Source organism: Lycium barbarum, chromosome 3 (assembly GCF_019175385.1).
Source record: "Lycium barbarum isolate Lr01 chromosome 3, ASM1917538v2, whole genome shotgun sequence".
Taxonomy (NCBI): Eukaryota; Viridiplantae; Streptophyta; class Magnoliopsida; order Solanales; family Solanaceae; genus Lycium; species Lycium barbarum.
The window spans coordinates 146825599-146844246 of record NC_083339.1 but is presented as its reverse complement, the minus strand read 5'-3'; the positions used below and the strand labels follow the sequence as shown (position 1 = coordinate 146844246).

General features: G+C 37.7%; 1 non-coding gene across 1 annotated transcript; it reads right to left on the bottom strand.

Annotated features, from left to right (window-relative positions):
* Window positions 1-16710: 16710 nt before the first annotated feature.
* Window positions 16711-16816, bottom strand: LOC132634456 (small nucleolar RNA R71). Its single transcript, XR_009580178.1, has one exon. It is a non-coding gene; the product is annotated as a small nucleolar RNA R71 (small nucleolar RNA).
* Window positions 16817-18648: the final 1832 nt, after the last annotated feature.

The window sequence follows — 18648 nt, the reverse complement described above, 5'->3', positions numbered from 1 at the left end:
TGGGGAGTTTGGGAGAACTCTCCATATTTTTGGAGAGTTTTGGGGTGTGTTTTTCGTGTGTTGATCTGAAAATTAGGGGGGTTTCCCCTTTTTATGATGTTTAGAAGCTGCCAGAAGCAGCTGGAAAAATGCTCTGCGCGTTCGCGCCCCCTTTGGGCGCGATCGCACAGGGTTAAAATTTCTGACTGGATGTTCGTTCAGTAAAACGGTCATAACTCTTGATCCCGATATCGTATGAGGGCCCACGACCTATGGTTAGAAAGCTCTTTCAATTATCTACCACTTTTATTTCTAGGGGTTTTCCCAAATTCCAAACTTATAATGCCGTTTTTGCCCTTTCAAGTCAGATCATCCGAAAACGTTTCCTTAAATCGTCCTTTTGGAGGGCTTATGCCCATTTTTGGCTTATGGGTCCTTCTTAGGACTTGCTCAACTTTCCATATACTACTCGTATGTATCTTCATATATCCTTTATAAAACTTTGACATGTGGGCCCCACTTAGCTTGCAGCAGCGAGGGCTTTTCGTCAATTAACATATGAACTAATTTACACCATATGGTCTCCAAATGTCATATATATGCCATTATTACCTTCTTATAACACAACCTTCATTCTGAAATTGATTTTCAGATTTTTGTTCAGCGCGTTCGCGCCACGTTGGGGGCGCGTTCGCGCTGTATTGGCCCTTTGGCCCATTCTAAGCCGTCTACAGTTTTTGATAACGCAAAATTTTTCCGGGGTGTAACAAATATCCTCAATATCCACGCTAAAATCTCCCGCAAAACAATATTAGAATCACAACCATGCGTTACCCGGACCTAAACCACTACTCCGCGACTTAAAAATTGCACACTTTTGATTCCCTCACTTTCTCTCTTCAATTTTCTGGAATTTTCCAGCAAAATCTGGTGAAAAAAAGGGGTTCTTACCCTTTTTATAAGGGTCAAATTCTCTGTAGCATTTTACTGTAGCAGCACTGTAGCAAGTCGGCTACTGTAGCAGTACTGTAGCACGCGTTTCTGCTCTGTCAGCTGAACTTGTAACGTCCCTAATTCTCTACTCCAATGTCCTATCGACGAGCGGTTTATTGTGTTGGAAACTATACTCGACGAAATTCATTTTAGGCTTTTGTTTCACCTTAAAACACTTCATATGCTAAGAGATATTCGCCCCCCAAGTTGGACCAAAATTTTCACACAAAACATTACCCATCCTTTCTCCAAAGTCGTACTACTCCATTTCTTCCACTCATTTCCTTATAAAACCTTCCGGTATACCTTATATACATCCTTCACTTATTAAATATAATTAATAATTCCTGCTCCGTATATTCCAAAGTGGTTTTACTTAACCCTAACTCAACGTACTTATGTTTCAAATTTGATAAGTGTTCTTCGAAGATACGGGGTGTAACAGAGGGTTAACCTCAGCACAACTTTTCATCCGCAGACCGATGATCAGACAGATACGCTATTCAGATCTCATGTTATAATATTCATGTCAGCTTAGTAATCAGATGTCAGTCCAGTACTCATGTATTCATGCCAGTCCAGTATTCAGTTAGTGTGCTAATTCTATATTAAGTTAATCCAGTATTCAGTCAGCTCAATATTCAGTTAGTGTGCTAGTTTCGTATTCAGTTAATACAGTATTCAGTCAGCTTAGTATTCAGTTAGTTCAGTAGACATTCAGTTCAGTCTCTCAGCAATTCGGTAATCATGTATTCATTCAGTTCAGTAACCATGTGTCCTTGATTTCAATGGTAATTGGGATGACCACCTGCCTCTTATTGAGTTTACTTACAAAAATAATTACCATGCTAGTATTGGGATGGCACTGTTTGAAACCCTTTTTGAGCGAAGGTGTAGATCACCGATTGGTTAGTTTAAAGTTGGGGAAGCAGAGTTGTTAGGGCCAGATTTGGTTTATCAGGCTATGGAGAAGGTCAAGTTGATTTAGGAGCCTTTGAAAACGGCTCAGAATTGCCAGAAGTCTTACACAAATGTGAGACAGAGAGATTTAGAGTTTGAAGTTAATGACTGGTATTTCTTAAGCTCTCACCTATAAAGGGTGGCAGGAGATTTGGTAAGAAGGGGAAGCATAGTCCTGCCATATTAGACCATACAGAATCCAACGAAAGGTTAGTCAATTGGCTTATGAGCTTGAGTTGCCAATTGACTAAAACTTGGGCCACTTAGCCATAATCAAAAACAGTTATCATGCTATCAGCAATAGCCAGTCTCAGTCATGTAAATTGTTAATGTTGAACACCTGTATCTGTATTTTGGGGCCCTAGGCCACAGTTTATGCATACGTATTGCTTGGGCCTGAGGCCACAATTTTTGTGCACATTATTTGGGCCCTAGGCCACAGTTATATTTATAGTTTTACAGGTGATTCTTCATCCAGAACAGGGAGTACTTTAGCTTCTTGCTTTCCTATTTAGTTCAGTTTCAGTTTCAGTTCTAGTATTTTATTGCTTCAGTTGCTTTACATACCAGTACAATTCAAATGTGCTGATGTCCCTTTTATTGCTTGGGGGCCTGCATCTCGCGATGCAGGCAACGATATACAGGTTGACGACTCAGCTCTTTAGGAGTGCACGCATTAGGTACTGGTGAGCCTCAAATTCCTTCGGGGCGTTGTCACCTATCTAGTTATTTCAGTTTATAGACAGCTCTATTATTCAGTATTCTTAGAGGCTTCATAGACACAGTTCAGACAGTCAGATATTTATTATGTTACCCTTGTTGGCAATTGTTCAGTTGTTTTGGTTTAAGCCATGTTGGCTACGTTCAAATAATTTAGATTGTCTAAGTATTTCCGCATTATGATTTCAGTCAGACCTTTAGTATATCAGCATGTGTTTAGTTGTTTCCAAATTCATTTATGTTATTTATATCACATGTTGATTCAGCCAGCCAGTTGGTTCGCTCGGTCACATGCAGTCAGGCACCGGGTGCCGTGTTACGTCCAGGCCCAGGTTCGGGGCGTGACACATCTTACCCGGACGAGCAATACATTCAGATTCAGTGTATTTCATGTATTGCTCGTCCGGGTAAGATGGGGGTAAATAATGCCCCTTCGGAAAATGGGGTAAGACTTAGATAAATACGTACTATGTCCCGTGAGCATAGATTCAGATTTAGAGTATTTCATGTTTTTCTTGGTTGTGCTTCATGATTTTAGCTTTAGCTTCAGTGTTTGTATATATTTAATATACTTGTACTGTGTAATTGCTTTTATGCATTATCAGGGATTTCAAAGACTTGCCCCAGGGGTAAGCTGCGAGTGTCGATGATCTTGTTGGGTCTTTTAGACTCACACTTGTTGATGTTGTATGTGTGCAGGTGTGGTTAACGGTGACCAGGTAGCCGATACTTGATTCATTCCAGCTTTGTTCAGTCCAGTTCAGTAGAGGTGAGCCACCATTAGATCATGGCGGCCTCTTCTTCTTTAGTTGACTTAGTAGTATTCCGAGCTACGTCTCGTACTTTTATATTCAGACTAGCAGTTCCATGACATAGACATTTTTATGGGGTTTATGGGCAAGACTCAGTATTTATATTTCGCTTCCGCACTTTTCTTTGTATTATGAGACTTTGCGTATTATTCATTTTATTCATTAATTTTTGCATGATTTGCTTAGAGGGTTCGCCTTATGGGTAGAAGCCCGTCAGGTGCCCGGTCACTGCCTGAGTGTCAGATTTGGGTCGTGACATTAACCCTTTTATAGGTGGGTAAAGTCGGTGGCACTGTAGCAGTAATGTAGCAACTACTATAGCGCACGTTTTTGCTCTGTCAGCCTAACTTGTAACGTCCATAATTCTCTACACTGATATCGTATCGACGAGCGGTTTATTGCGTTCGAAACTAGACTCGACGAAATTCATTTTAGGATTTTTAAACACCTTAAAACTCCTAATATACTTGGATATATATCCCTCCAAAGTTGACTAAAAATCTGCCTAAAATCCTGCCAACTTTTTTCCAAATTTTTGTCAAACTTATTTTCTTCGATTTGCTTGATGCCGAGATCTTCCAAAACTCTCCATACATGATATTTATCACTAATAATATTTTATAATGGTCATTTCCTTTGGTTCCAAGGTTGTCCTTCCCGGTTACGACTTACAAGATCATAATTCATCCTTTACTTAAACAATATACTTAATAATGCTTCGTTCCTCACACTCCAAAGTTATTTTACCTAGCCATAGCTCGACCTAATTACATTCAAATTTAACCAGTGCTTCTCCGAGGTACAGGGTGTAACACTGAAAGTGCGGGGTGTAACATTCTCCCCCCCTTTAATAACATTCGTCCTCGAATGTTGAGGTAGAGTTCGCTTTGAGGTAGATGTCAATGTTCTTACTTGTATTTGTCGGTATTTACTTTACTTACTTGCAGTCTTAATTGCTCATTTAAAACTGAACTTATTTGAATTACGCAGTTTATCCTTCTTCTTTTGTGGCCAAAATTTACGCCCGTACTCAAGGTCGTCTCTTTTCTTATTATCTGTGTCTACTAACTCTTTATGCTTTATCGTTCTCATTGTCTCTTCAGCCTTCGTTGTTTACATTCTTGTATTCCCTTTCATCCATTACTTACTACATACTTTTACCCAATTTTGATCCCATCTTCTTTTTATTCAGAAATTCTTGTTCTCTTCGATCTCCTCATATCTTTCTTACATTTTACAGATGTCCCAGGCCTTTGTCTTCTTGGATTTTACTTATTCTTATTCTTCCTTCCTTAAAGATAACCTCAAGACCGGTTACATTTTAGCATCCTTTGCTTTCTATATCAGTCGAATTAGTCTTCGCGGTACTTTATCTTTCAAACAGTTTAACACCAAAATGTCTCGCTTAATTTCTCTTTCCTTCAATTGGTCTTCTGGTACTTGGCTAACTAACGGTAATTCTTGTACTTATATCTAGGGCTAGGCATAAAATACCGAAAACCGAATTACCGAACCGAACCGGCTATTTTGGTATTTCGGTATTCGGTAATTCGGTTTTCGGTTCGGTATTCGGTACTGAAATATAAAATTTAGTATTTCGATTTCAGTATTCGGTATTAACAATTATACCGTTCGGTAATTCGGTTAATACCGAATATCAAAATTAATGCCAATACAACAATACTGTACAGCCTAAAGGAGTAAAGGGTTAAAGGCCCTTTGTAAAAACATTTCTAATCCAGCCCAAATCCGGAAATCCAATAGCCTAAAGGAGTAAAATTCCCAATACCCATCATCTATCGATCAGTTCACTTCACTACTTCAGTGCTTCACAGTAAATCCCTAACACTGTCTGGTATATGGTATACCCATCGGCCACATCACCCATAAGTTCTACTTCACACAAAATCTCACCTAAGCTCCAACTTTCTCACATTAGATTTTTATCATTCCTTCCTCACGACCGCCTGTTGAGGCTAAATCAAGGAGAAAACAATGGTGAGATTCACTAATTTAAGCTTCTTTAATAGCTTCTGCATTGTATTTTTTGGTTTTGTTTTACACTTCCAATGCTTCGTTGTTGTTGTTTTGGTAGTCGATATTTGGGAGAGAAAGATATGAATGGATAGTATCCATAGTAGTAGTATTTGGGAGAGAAAGATATGAATGGATATTTGTTTTACACTTCCAATTCTAGTTAAAATTGTCTCTTTCGTTTTTGGGAAAATGTGGGTCAATTAAATGGGTTGAATATTTTCTCGTTTTTTTTCTTTTTCCTTTTTGGTTCTAATCAGTTGGGATTTGCTTTTCCGGTGAGAAAAATTAAATTAAAGAAAATAAGTTGTTCTGTTAAGCCTGAGATTTGGGGGAAAATATCCTTCTTTTTTGATTAATTTGTTTTCCTAATTGGTCATCAGTAGCTATAATGGGAATTCAAATTTACTCATTTAGATGTTTAACATGGAAGTAAGCTCTGATTGTGGGTTCGTAATAATTTTGAATTGATTTAACTTGGGGGTTCGTCCATGTATGTTGTATTCACTAGTTTGGATTAAGGATTCATCCTATTGGCCTACTTTACATCTTGTCTCGTATTTTCCAGGAGTCTTTTTTAGTTTATTTAGAGATTTGTATGTGAACAAATTATGGAATATTGGAACAAAACATGCCCAAATAGGCAAATATAACATAATGGATAATGATGATTCATATCGTTGATCCGAACTAGTTTAGGAGTGAGGCTTAGTAGTCGTTGTTGTTGGTTAAGTATGGGGTTTCCATGATATAGTCAATTAGTCGGGAGTGATTGATCCTGATGTGCCTAAAGAGAGGTAGCAAAGCTCCAGTTTGATATTTTGAGTGTCTTGAAATGGAGTTTGAGTTATCCTGGCTGGACTTTTGTGCGCTGATTACAGTATTTATTTTACTTCAAAACATGTCTTGGTTTGATGTAATTTCTCAAGATAGCTTGTTAGTCTTAATCTATCACTTAGGAAGTTTTCCCTGTTAAAGAAGAGCTAAAACTCGTGAGAATATCTGTTTGGTAGTAGTCTAACAAGTGTGCAAATTTATGGCTTATTCATGTCGAGAATTGATTTCTGTTGCTTGTCAAAGTTATCTAGTTTACTGGTCTATTATAAATAATTAAATAAATGCTAATGTCTTTTATTTTCAATGTATGTGAACACGTATGAGTCCTTCCAATGCTACATTTATGTTTTAGTGAATCGACTTATATATTTTGTCATCGTATCTCCGTAACTTAACGGTTTATATGATTTTTACTCTACTTATGCTAAAAAAAATCCATGTTTGTACGAGTTATTGTGTCAGTGTTTAGTTAATTAGAGATTTACAAAAATAACAACTCTTAGAACTCGTAGAAATTTTTGAGAATGAACTCATGGTCAAAACAGCTAATAAGTCACATGGAGTAGTTCTGCACATTATTATGTAATTTGATGAAATGAATATCACAAGTAGATTTACTCATTTTTAATAGTCACAGAAATAGAAAAAGCTAGCAATGTTCTTTCTCTTATTCCTTGAAATTAGAGGCACTCTATTTTGACCTAGTAGATTAGTGACATTTTTTGCAGCAAGCAGAAAACAAGTAAAATAAAGTGACCTGTACCACTGCCTTTCTAATCCCAAGTCCCCTCTACCTGTAACTAAATTCTGAATAGTGTCGCTCAACTTCAAGTTAAGATAATGCAGCTCAAAGTGTTATGTTTTCCTTATTAATTCAATTGTTAACAACTGGGAGAGCTGAAGACCAAAAGAGAACTAGAAGACCTAACATTCAATCCATACTAGTGAGTATAAACAAGAGAAATTTATCTTTAACTTCAAAGATTGACAGAAGTGTTCCACATGTATGAAGCAGTTGCTTCAAAGATCGACAAATATTTGTTGCATATAGAACCATGTTATGTTAAGTAGAAATGATACTTAATCCCTTGCAATTTATGCCTTATAACATTTGTAATCTCTTCTATGTTTAGATGGAAGATGAAGCAAGTCGAACAACCAATGTCAGTGGAAGCGCACCTATTACTGAGTCTCTTGATTCAACACTGAAAGTTGAACAACATCCAGTGACTGTGAAGAGGAAAGCTATAGAACCAAGATCTGCTGCTTGGCCGCATTATGATAAGCTCATACAAGATGGAATTAATAAAGCAAAGTGCAAGTATTGTGGTAAAGTTCTTTTAGCTGATGCAACTAAAAATGGAACAAGTGGACTGAATAAATATTTGAAATCTTGTTCTAGAAATCCAAATAAGGTTAACACATCCAATTCTAAGTACAAACAATCAAACTTAAACTTTCCATTAGAAGGTGAAATGGGTGATGGGGCAACTTGGACTTTTGATCAAGAGGTATCTCGGAGGGCTTTAGTTGAGATGTTAATCCTTGATGAGTTTCCTTTTCGTTTTGTTGAAAAGGAAGGTTTTAAGAAGTTTATGAAAAAAACCCAACCTTTATTCCGAGTTCCCTCCCGTAGAACAGTGACTAAGGATTGTTATGTAGTTTTTGGTGAAGAGAGACAAAAGTTTATAAAGTATTTGAAAGAAACATCACCGAGAGTTTGTCTAACCACAGACACATGGACTTCTATACAGAGAATAAATTATATGTGTTTGAAAGTACACTTTATTGATAGTGATTGGCTCTTGCAAAAACGAATTTTAAACTTTCAGGTTGTCACTAGCAATAAGGGTGACGAAATGGCCCGTTGTATTAGTAAGTGTTTGGTTGATTGGAAATTGGAGAAAATAATCACTACAATTGTAGATAATGCTTCTTCTAATGATTTCATGGTGAAAGAGTTACACAAACAAATGGTTAATTGGGGATCTAACATGAAATGTGGTAACCATCTTTACGTGAGATGTATGACTCACATTTTGAATCTTATTGTGCAAGATGGCATGAAAGAAGTTGGTCCATCTATCAAACGTGTTAGGCAAATGGTGAAATATGTTAGACAATCTGCCGCAAGGATTAGAAAATTTGCGGAATGTTGCGAACTAAAAAACATAGACAGTAAGAAGTCATTATGTTTAGATGTTTCGACCCGGTGGAATTTGACCTACTTGATGTTGGATGCCGCACAACATTTTGATAGTGCATTTGATAGGTTTGATCTTGAAGATGGTGGATTGTCAACTTATCTTGCTGCTCATGTTTGTGAAGATGAAAGTATTGCAGGTGTACTTGAAAGTGATGATTGGCAAAAGGTGAAAAACATAGTAATATTTCTTAAAAGGTTTTATGATCTACCTGAGAAGGTTTCAAGTTCACTTTATGTCGCTTCTAATGGTCACTTTGAAGATATAGTTGAGCTTCACAATCATTTAAGAGAGTGTATGGAAGATGATGATCCTTCTTTGGCAAAAATGGGAGAAAAAATGATAGAAAAGTTTGTCAAGTATTGGGTGCTCCTGAAAAAATGAATAAGGTGTTTTTTATTGCCTCTATCTTAGATTCTCGTAACAAACTTGAGTATGTTGGCAGCGCACTTGAGGATATGTTTGGAGATGAAAAGGGGAGTGAAATAAAAGATGAAGTAGTGACTTACATGAAATCTATGTTTGAAGAGTATGCATCTCGACACACATTTTCTCTCTCTGATTCATCAGGTGAGTCATCGGATTCATCTAGCTCTAGCACTAGCACAAAATCAGTAAAAGTGAGAAATAGGATCCAAATGAAGAGGAACAAACAAGATGGTACAGGTTTGGGTGGTAAGTCGGTGTTGGAAAAGTATCTTAGTGAAGAAGTAGAGCCGAATGATGATGATAATGATGATGAGGATAATTTTGATATCTTATCATGGTGGAAAACTCATTCTCCTAGATATAAAATTCTTTCCGAGATGGCTCGTGATGTGTTGGCAATTCCTATTTCTAGTGTGGCATCGGAATGTGCATTTAGCACCGGGGGCCGTATTCTTGATTCATTTAGGAGTTCTTTGACTCCAAAATTGGTCCAAGCTATTATTTGTCTTCAAGATTGGCGTCGAAATGAGCCTTATCCCGTAAATGTTGAAGAAGATTTTAATGATCTTATGAAACTTGAACTTGGTATGTTTTTCAGTTTTTGTATTTTGTTTTATATATTTTTACTTAGTTTAATTGTTGACACATCTTAAATTCTTTTTAGATATGGTTGATAGCTCAAAAGATTCCCTCGTTCTTGATTTGTAATCGCAAGATGCCTCAGGTAAGATTTTTGTTATGTCTAAGGTTTTGCATTTTTTAATAGAGCCTTTAAATGTGATAGCATTTAAGAATTTTATATTCTATGATAGTCGGTATTTTTGAATTATAGAGCCCTTGATTTTGTGAGCTAATTTTTCAGCTGCTCTGATGCCGGCAACTGTCAATATTCTATTATTTGATTGAGATTTTGAACTTCAATGCTCTCTGATCCAAAAGCTTATCGTTGAATATTAGTTTCAAATTGTTTGCTGAAATTATTATTCATGTAGCTAAATCTATTGCTTTTGTAAGCAGGCAATTCGATACTGTATTAAGAGTTCAGTCCCCTATCTCTCTGCGTATTTTATTGTATCTAGAAGATGAATGCTCTCTGATCCACAAATTTGAGTTAGAAATCGATTCATATGTTAATATTAGCTAAATATTCATAACTGATATATTACGCCTCCGATCAATAAACTAATTGCAACTTGAGCTACAATTTAGTTGTTTTGTTTATTACAATGCGCTTTAGTAGCAAAACAGTCAAATGTGTTTACTGATTAAGGTTTTGGCGTTTTGTAGTTCAATGCTCTCTGTCTCTGATCCACGAATTTGGGCAAGGACTGGATTTGTCTTTGAATGATATTAGAGCTTCCATTTTCTGGACAGTGGGCAGTAGCAGTACAACAACTTCATAATTTCTCTATCTTTTGTTGTTGGACAGTGGGCAGTAACTGTAATGGTGTTGTGCTTTATATATTTCTTTAGCTTTTGTTGTTGGACAGTGGGCAGTAGCTGTTCTGGTGTTGTGCTTTATATATTTCTCTATCTTTTGTTGTTGGACAGTGGGCAGTAGCTGTATTTCTCTATCTTTTATTGTTGGACAGTGCGCAGTAGCTGTTCTGGTGTTGTGCTTTATATATGTACACCAGTTTCGACCTTTATTTTGACTTCTGGTTGTTATTTGTCTGATGACTTCATTGACTTGTACTTTGGACTTTATTTAATCAAACTGTTAGAGAATGAATGCAACTGCTAGCAAAAAAATGGTATTACCAAATACCGTACCGAACCGAAGTTTGATTTACCGATTACCGAATTACCGAACCGAAGTTTGAAAGTTTGGTATTTGGTATATACTTTCAATTACCGATTATCGAATTACCGAACCCGAACTTTAAAAATACCGAACCGAATACCTAACGCCCAGCTCTATTAATCAAAAACATCTCAAACCTCTTCTTTAATGATTCCTTTCCTTCAATTTACTCTTAAAGTTTCTGATCCTTAGTTCGGCTAATAACTTAGGGGTGAATTCAGAAATTTGTTGAAGAATAACCAAGATTCCTAGTCATGCAACGAATTCGAATCTTTACCAAGATTCCTAGTCATGCAGCGAATTCGAATCTTTTCATTCTTTCCTGTGTCTATAACCTTCAATCATCCCTTTTTTCAATAAGTGCTATCATGTTGCTTGTTCCACGAGGTCTCATTGTCACCCGATTATTCTAATCAAACGCGATATCCTTTGATCATTTCCGTTGGGGTTCTCCTTCTACTTTTAACCTTTACCCGACTCTCACATAGTAAGTATTTCCCATAGTCGGACGCACTTATCTATCATTTCGGTTTATTTATCAAGCGGATCTCTTGATTCTTTAAATGTCCATTTCCTTTATTTATATCCTTGAATCCTTTTCTTGCGATCTTATCTTTGTCTACTTCCATGACTTCACCTTGCGTTAACTTTATCCCTCCTGTTTCGCAGCCCTCTATTTCTCTGCTAATGGACAACTTTCTTATTCGGCTGTGGCACTTTTCCTTGCTCGCTTCTCTAGTGCTACTTTAGATTATCCCTCTTAGTACTAATCGATTTTTACATACATATCATATCATCTCCTTTTTAATTCTTTGGTCGGACTCCATAATTCCTTGTATTGTCATCATAGTTCCACCTATGGTAGTGCCCAGATGGTTTGCAATAGCATTTCCTTGCTAAGGTCTTATCATTCTCGTTAATTACTTTACTTCAGATTATTCATCCAATGCGTCAAAAATACCATAGCCAAGGGATTTATATTCAATGGGACTCAATTCGACCCATACAACAACCTCAGCATCATCCCTTATACACTTGTATGCAGCATTTTCTTGTCATCATTGTTACCCCTCATCACAAGATTATACTTACAAGTTACAACATACTAATGCTCATATCCCAAGCTAATCTACTATTCAAAATATATTCAAATCTATGTTTGAATCTTTCCTCCAATTTCCTCTCCTCTAATCTTAACATCATTACAAAATAACACATAAGTAGGAGACTAAAATAAAATCTTACTTAATCATAAGTTTCTTTCAATAGGAGTGTGCTTCCCTCTTTACATACTTGGCTCTCCTATACCAGCGGCTAATTGAGACTTAACTAGCTTCCATTCTTCTTCAAATATTTATTATCGTCCCCACACTATTTTACTACCCATTTCATCAGGACGATTATTTATATGGTCCTATGACATATACTCTCGCGATTTGATATAAATGGTGACTTATGATTTCACGACGCAGGATTTATTTTCTAGTCTCAGGTAGTACTGTTGTCATGCTATCCACAGGCATACCATCTTCCTCTCTTTTAACGATCATTGAAATTCCTAAAAATATTCCTCTTTTAAAACTTTCACCTCTTCCAGTGCGACAATTTCTTTTTACTAAGGCCGCCTGTACTAGATACTTACCCTTGGTCACTTACAAGCCTTCTCACTTCTTCTGTTACCTTTTTGGGTACGTTTGCTGCACATTTAATTGTAAAAAAAATTCTCTAGTACGAGTGATTCGAATCATAGCCCGGACACAACGTATTGCATTGATAAAAACTTATTCCCTTTGATTTGCTAAATCTTCATTATGTCGTCATGCCTCCTTTTCCAAGTCTGTCTCACAATATACTTGCATTTAATCCATTTGCACTTTTCTTTAGCATATCCTTGCTATATTAGTTCATCTCGAATTTCGACTTCTTCAAGCCAATACATTTCTTTCTTCTGTACTTGGAAATATTCTAATTCGTTTAAGAATGTTCTCATATGCTAGTAACATTCGAGTATTGACCGCTTTGGTAGACATTCGGTCGACCCTAGCGATCCTTCAACTCCTCTAATCCATATAATGTCGAAGTTACTTTCATCGCATGGTTTGACTTATTTCTCTTTTGCTAACTGGATTCTTGTATCAAGTCAAATGTCCACACATATTCGACACAACTCAAACCACTTCCTTCCTTCATGCCTAATAGTTTCCAGGTTAATAAATCAATGGTGACTTCGGAACTCATTAGGCTCCTTATAGAATGCCCGACTATACCATGCTCCTTCAGCCTCAATTTTCCTTCATAGTTATCCTTTACCAGTACCCTTGATATTTCTCTTACTCTTGGTTCCCGATTCCGAGTTGGATTTATACCATACCAGTAAAAGTCGATACTCTCTCATTCATTCTCACGATTCGTTCTTTCCTTAATTTGGCTCATAGTGTCCCATAGTTTCTCTTAACTAATTGATTGTATCATAATCATGCATCATAATCCTTCTAATGTCCCGGCGATTCTCGTTCTCATCATGAAATTTTAGTAAAATACGCCCTTTTCTTTCTTCCTTCGTTCATTTATTATTTTCCTTTACGATACCATTGCTTGCTCGTATGTATGTCTATTACTCGTATATTCGTCATGTTTCCTTTATAATCGCATCTCTATTCCAAATCCACTGTCGTATGCCATCACTGTCTACCTTTGGCCAACCTTACTAATTTATTAAGCTTCTTCTTATCGTCACCGATTACAAAACTTCCTTTAATTAATTCATAACCGCATTTTCTCGTACTTTTGTCCTCAAGGTCCTCTTTGATTTCCTTTGCTCTTAAAGTGCTCTTTTCCATTTGCCACTTAATAATATCTACCTAGAAGTTTGCAGAACATTTCACTATGATTACAAACCCATCTTGATATCGTATATATATATATACTTCTAGGGTGCAACTTTCCCGTACTCGTTAACTGCCTTTCCCACGTCAATATCTCTTTATTATCACTTACTGACCAATCTAATCTATAAACCGTAATACTTTATTTGAGTTCCTAATGTCAACTTTCTTTATGTTTCCAATAGGTCTGAATCCTCCGAAATCTCGGATACAACTCATCCCAGTTTCTTAACTACTAATCATATTTCCCTCCAGGGTTCCTCCTTTAAATTAAATTAAAATCACCCTAAAACTTCTATTTGAAAGCATTGCATATTTGTTCCTTCAATCATGACTTACCAAACGGCTGATGGTTACATTTTCCCTTTACCCTTTCTCTATAGACTTGCAAACAATTCAATTTGTAAAAATTTCGGCAGAGTTTCCTCTATAATTCATATTAACCTCATTCCTGCACACAGCCCAGAAAACACATCCAATACCCCACAGAGCAATCACAAATACCCATAATATCTTGCTCAAGTTCTTATATCAACGTCTATTCATATTAATAAAATAGGAAACATACCTTTCGAATGAACAACTTCAATTCTCAACAATTACCTCGTAGCGGCATAATCAACTGCTTATCCACGATCAAAATATTTGGGGTTAGAATCATGGACATCATATCCTATGATTTAGCTCTATGGCACGATCTAAGATAAGAAAGAAAGGTCAATGGTTCCTAAATGTCCTGCAGCCTCTTGTTTATAAGTGTGGTGCGCTTCATACCCAGAAACAAGACTCTACTAGTCACGGCTCGTAGACATTCCCTAGGACGAACGGCTCTGATACCACTTTGTCACACCCCTACCAAGAGTATGTCCGGCTTCGACCCGTAGGCCGAGAACCACCTGACTTATGCATTACTTTGAACATTATAAACCATAACTCAAAGAACACTTACACGCATAAAAGGCCCAACATAGGAATATCCGATCATTCAGCCCATATGTTCATATGCGGACTGACCAGGTCGCCACAACATAACGTACATCATAAAGCCGGAAAGGCTGACAATAAAGTATCAAGAGCTCAAAATAAAGCCGACAAGGTGATGTGTCGCGGATTTGTGGCACATTCGTCGCCTTTTTACTATGAATTTTGGTTGTTTTAAAGTAAGTCAGGCTCTCGTTAATATGCTTTGTTGTGTTTTAGGAAAACAATGGTCCAAAAGAAAAAAGCAAAGAGCAAAGGAAAAATTGGCAAGAAATGAAGAATCGACGTTCCGTCGATCAGCCGACGAACCGTCCTCTGGATAGCCGATAAGCTCGATTTTCCAGTGATGAAAAAGTTGAAGACGACAAAGGACGGAGGCATCGACGAAGCATCGAACTGATCGACGCTTCGTCGTTTGTGTCGTCAAGTATGATCTCTCAACCAGAAGAGAGAAAGACGGAATACTCGACGAACCGTCAAACTGGTCGACGACATCGTCGAATGGAACACATTGCTGAAGGCATAAAGGACAGAGAACTCGACGGAACGTCTAACGATGGACGGTCTGTCGATCTTGCTATCGGGGGCAATTTTGTCAGTAGCTGATGTGCGTATTTTGGAGCCTATTTAAAGAACATTTTAGGTTGTTTTTGCCAGCAGATTTTTATTGTAACCACGTGAACAAAGTTTCATTAGTGGGAGAGCATTGAATACTCCCCTTTTGGAGCTTAGTAAAGACAACAAAATTCCATTATCCATCATCTTTATTACTCTTTGTAATCTTTATGTCTCATTTATTGCTTACTACTTTTGAGACCATAATGTGTGAGTAGTTTTTTTAATCAAAGTTGTGGACCCAAAATGATGGGTGCTATGTAATGGGTGTCTAACATTGTATATATATATAATGGGTTGTGATGTATTTTATTATTTCTCATATTCATTGTTCATTAGTGGTTGTAAACACTTGTTCATGAACAAACTCTAGTTCATTTGGAAAGATGAACTAGGGTGTGATTCGAAATAATATAACAAGGACTCGAGGCGCTAACCCTCGTTTAATGGACTCGCTTAGGGATAAGATGAGTTCTACTTGGCATATTCAATCAATCTTATTTACAACTTTTCTGCATTTGGGAAAATCATGAAAAGAAATACTTTCTAACTATTGGAAAATATTAGAAAGTGCATTAGAGATTAAGTGCATATAACTCCGACCCATTAGAAATATATCATATTGACACCCATTTCATAACATCTAATCATCGCGGGGACACAACTTTGGTTCTCCAAATCCAAACAAATTCCAAACACTTCAAAATAGCGGATACAAACCAAATCTCTTTTCAAAACATTCGGAATAGGATTAAAGCCTTTAAAGACTAGTCTCGCATACAATTAGTATCCTTTTCTCTCCATATTCCCTGTGGGATTCGACCCCAACCTTGTTTGGGTTACTATATTTGACAACGTCCGCTTTACGCCATTAATAGGTGTAATTTGAGCGTATCAAATTTTGGCATCGTTGCCGGTGAATACGGTTTAGAAATTACTGATTGTGCGTACTCTTCTTTAAAACTTTTTCTATTCCATCACACCTTGTTTGCTATTGTGGTGAAGCAGGTGAACATGGCTGGAAGACAGAATCGCAATCAGGGAAACCAAGGTGGACTCCAAGTGAACTCACCTGCACCAGAAGAGGACGAAGAGGAGAATATATTTGCGGAAATCATCAATGAGGTTGATTATGCTTCTGTTGTGGTCCCTCCTAGGACTGGAAATGCTACGTTCAAAATTGATAGTTCTATATCAACTGCTTAAACTTGAAGGTTATTTCCGAAATTCTTTGGAGGATTGTCCACTTCGACATTTGAAGAACTTCCTGCACGTGTGTGCTCAACAATCCCAAGGTGATGTTTCTGCTGATGCACTGCGGTTACGGGTCTTCAAATATTCCTTGGCTGGCCAAGCAAGGGAATGGTATGAAAAGCTTCCCAGCAATTCTATCCATACCTGGAGCGAGCTAGCCAACACTTTTCTGAAGAAGTGGTTCCCACCGAGCAAAAAGGTTGAACCTCAAGATAAGATCTTTGAGTTCAAACAGCTCCCGGGGGAACAATTATATTTGGCATGGGAGCGGTTCAAGTATTATCTAGCTCAATCTCTAACTCAGGGGTTTCCGGATGCTATTCTCACGGAGAAATTCTACAAGGGATTAGATACAATGAATCAGATTGTTGTCAATAGTGCCGCGGGAGGATGCTTCATGGACAAGTCATTTATCGCCATCACCCGTTTGCTTGATAACCTCACCACCCACAATCACGCTTGGAATTCAAATGATAGTGAGAGTCTCTCTTATGGTAGTCCATCACTAGGTGCCGTTGCAAAAGAAAACCATGAGAGAGATCATGCCTTTGCTCAATTGCAAACCACGGTGGATCTATTATCAAAGAAGTTGGCAGAAAAGGATGCACAAGGGGTAAATGTTATTGAGGAGTTACCACCTCATCCACAGGGCATGTATCTAGTCCCTGAGGGAATGTACCAAGATGGGCAACAACAGTATGAAGATGCTAATTATGTCAACAACTCGCAAGGGGGCTACCAAAGGCAAAATTATCAAGGTCCGGGCTATCACCCATGGCAAAAGCCTCAACACCAATTTCAAGGGAATAATTATAGCAGAAATGATCAGGAAAATCCAAATCAAGGGAATTACAATAACAACAATTATGGCAACAAGAGCTCGAACCCCTACATTCCACCAAGGGGGCAAGCATCAAATTCCCAACAGTGGAGAGACAATTCAGCTAGCAACTCTGCTGGCAACACTGCTAATGATTCTGCGGAGCTGAAAAGTATGACGCATAAAATGCTAATGAATCAGGACAGAACAGAGAGCACAATCAAGGGAATGTCTCAGGTTCAACTATCTCATTCAGCTTCCATTCAGAAGCTTGAATCGCAATTCAGAGACCTTTCCAGAGAAGTTCATACTCTTCAACGTGGACAACTACCAAGTGATACAGTTCCACATCCAAAACGTAATGGGGTAAACTCTGTGGAGCATGTAGCTGCTATTAGCACCCGAAGTGGAAAAATACTTCAAGGTACTGATAAAAAGGTGATTGATCTAGAGCCAATTATTGAAGAAAAAGCGCAACCTGATATATCTAATGTTATTGTGGAGGAAGAAATAGAGGAGGAAGTCCCTACTATAGCTGAAGAGGAGCAGAATCTTGATAATCTCAAGGCACAAGCAAAAAAAACAGGAAAAGGAAGGCAAAACTTTCTGGCGCTCTATGCCCTTTGAGCCAATTGTTCAAATCTTCACCGCCTTTTCCTCAAAGGCTAGTGAGGAAAACAGAAGATGATAAGTGCTTGCGATTTTATGATCAACTCAAGCAGTTGACGATGAACATTCCTTTCATGGACGCTGTCGAAGAAATGCCTGGGTTTGCTAAGTATTTAAAGGATCTCTTAACAAAGAAGAAGTCGTCGAAACACGACACTGTGGGTATCACTCATCGCGTTAGTGCCATTATTTTCAAGACCACAGTGCAAAAAGGGGAAGATCCTAGAGCATTCACCATTCCATGCACCATAGGGCAGCAGGATTTTGCTAAGGCTTTGTGCGATAATGGGGCTAGCATAAATCTTATGCCCCTTGAGATTTTCGAGAGATCAGGATTAGGGATACCAAGGCCAACTACCATGAGGTTGCAGATGGCTGACAGATCGATAAAAAGGCCAGTGGGGGTAGTTGATGATGTCCTGGTTCAAATTGGGGAATTCCTACTGCCGGCAGATTTCGTGATTCTTGACTGTGCTATTGATCAAGAAATTCCTATTATTCTGGGGAGACCTTTCCTTGCGATAGGGAGGACTCTTATGGATTCCGAGAAGAATGAAATTAAGTTCCAGGTGAACGATGAGGAGGTGACTTTTCACGCCAGCAAGGGTATGAAATTACCTAGTCTTTATTAAAGTATTTCAATCATTAATTC